The sequence below is a fragment of the Dipodomys ordii genome, unplaced genomic scaffold, assembly GCF_000151885.1.
Source record: "Dipodomys ordii isolate 6190 unplaced genomic scaffold, Dord_2.0 Scaffold138, whole genome shotgun sequence".
In the NCBI taxonomy this organism is placed as follows: domain Eukaryota; kingdom Metazoa; phylum Chordata; class Mammalia; order Rodentia; family Heteromyidae; genus Dipodomys; species Dipodomys ordii.
The window spans coordinates 2,964,584-2,967,310 of NW_012267354.1; positions in this window are offsets into that span (position 1 = coordinate 2,964,584).

The following is a 2,727-nucleotide window of genomic DNA, read 5'->3' on the forward strand; positions in this document are numbered from 1 at the left end:
AGAGAAGCAAACTCTGTAGAATTTCAATCCCTGTAGTACAACTTTTCTTCTCCCTGGACAATTAGTACTTATCATTGTCTCAGAAGTTATCTTTGCCTGAATTGGGACTTAATTATTTTAATAGGAGGCAGTGAAGTAGAAAACTTAACAGCAACTCAAGTGTCCAGAGCTTGTGTCAAGTGTCTTCAAACTTGTTTTCATCTGCTCCAAGTTGCAAGCTTGGAGCAGAATGGGAGTAGTTCCCTAGACAGAATAAGCCACTTTCTTTTCTATCTCAAGTCATTCTTCAACAGAATATAATAAAGCTGGTAAGTATTGGGGACTCCATATTTGAGCAAGTCCTTACCAGTTCCTTGACAGGACAAGGGGTCTTGAGCCATGCCTCCAATGCAACATTTTTCTGGAAAATTGGAGATAGGGTCCTCAGAGTTTTCTGTTGGCAAACAACTGAGTCCCTCCAGATTCAAGTCTCCTAATTAGGGCAGGGATGTGAGGCACTGGTGCACACTTTCTAAAATTTTTATTTGTACAAAGTAGGGGGGAAGTGTTTCAATTTTGGTCTTTCCATTTGTGCATAAAATGTGTTCCAATCAAACTAACCTGTTCTGTTTTTCTTCACCTGTTCAATTGGTAAAGAATTAATAGCTGGAAACTTGCCTTGAGCTGAACAACTAAGGAACAGGACCTAGGCCCAGAGTTCAAGCCTCACAACCCCCCCGCCAAAATAGGAACTGGTCCCTGATAGCTCATGCTTGTAATCCTAGCACTAAGGAGGCTGAGACCTGAGGATCACATGTCTAAGCCAGCCAAGGCAGCAAAGAGATTCTTTCCTCCAATAAACCACCAGAAAATTGGAGGTTGTGCTGTGGCTCAAGTGGTTGAGTGCTAGCCTTGAGCTGAAGAACTCAAGGACAGTGCCCACACCCTGAGTTCAAGCCCCATGACTGGGAAAAAAATCAAAATAAACAAATATCCAACAATTAAGAAATTAAACAGGAAAAAATATTAAAAGTTAAATAGCAAAAAATTAATGCAACGACAATTAATGCAATTAAAAATAGGCAAATAACTTGAACAGACAACTCTTAGAAGTACAAGTCATTAATAGATAAATGAAGAAATGTTCAACATCCATATCCATAAAGGAAATGAAAATAAAAACTACACTAAGATTCCATCTCACCAGTCATAATGATTATCATCAAAAACAAACAGCAATAAATACTATCAGATTAAAGGGAAAAAGAATCTATGGACCCCTTGGTAGAATGTAAACTAGTGCAGCTATTATGGAAATATGTTTTCCTTTGCTCATATACTAACAACAAATGGGACTCAAAGATTCAATGAGATCATCATTGTCTTTTCAAAAAACCAAACAGAACCAAAACAGAAGTAAACTTCTGTTTTTTATCTACACTGAAGAATAATGCTTCTATTATTTATTCTACTGCCCTGAAGGAACACTGAGAATAAATATACACACACAGGACTGGAATTTTATGTAAAGGCAGCTTTTTTCCCCCACAAAGTTGGAGCAACACTGGGCTGGGCTGGGAGGCAAAGTCATGGTTATTGTTTCCCATTTTGTGTATCTTGAACACTAAAGAGACAAAAAATACTGTGCCTAAACCAACAGAATGTCAGTTAATAGCATGTAAATTTTCCATTTTCTGATGTTGAGTAGGGAAATCCAGACACAGAGGTATTGAGCATGTTTTATATGCTATTTATTAAAGTAAACAGAAATTGAAAAGTAGATATAATTAACTTTATCTGGGACAATGGGTAGCATTTCTTTATTTTTTACAGTATTTGTTTATGATAATTATAAGTTCTTTCCCCTCATGTTTTTATCTATGCTATGTATTTCCACATTATCTGTGTGTGCATGTGTGTTTATGTATAAAATCATTAAATTCTGTTGGTTTAACAACACAGGGATGTTTTCCCCAAGGTCCTGAAACTCTCTTTAGAGCTGTTATCCTCATGGAAGGCTTTGGCAAATTGTTCAGTATTTGCATAAAGGAAATAGCTTAACTTCACTGAGAACTTCCCCTGTCAAAAGGTGTGAAGAGTGTATTTTTTTTTTTGTTGTTGGTTGTGGAGCCTGAATTCTGAGTATGGGGGCTGTCCCTTAGCTCTTCAGCTCAAGGCTAGCGCTCTACCACTTGAGCCACAGCACCACTCCTGGCTCTTTTTGTTTATGTGGTGCTTAGGAATCAAACACATGGTCTCATGTATACAAGGCAAGCAGGCTACCACTGAGCCCCCTTCTGAGCCCTGATTTTAGTTTTTTGAGCAATCTCCATAATGATTTCTTTAGTGATTATACTAATTCACATTCCCTCTAACAAACAATGCAAAATCATTTTTCCTGCGTGATCATCAGCATTTATTGTTTGTTTTCTTGATAACAGTGATTCATACTATGGTGAAATAGAATCTCTGTATATTTATGACATGCATTTCTTTTACAAATCAAGATGTTGAACAATTTTCATGTGTATAGTTGCCATTTGTTGTTTTTAATGGTGTCCATTCATTTGCCTAAAAGTTAATTAGATTAATTGAGTTTTAACATTTAGATTTTTGGACTCATATATACTAGATATCTAGTGGTCTGGAGATTAGCAAAAAAAGACCTTAACCGATACGTGAAATTATCTATTACATCTGTTTGGGTTTTTTTAATTTGCTGTGATTCAATTAGGAAATTCTTGTGCT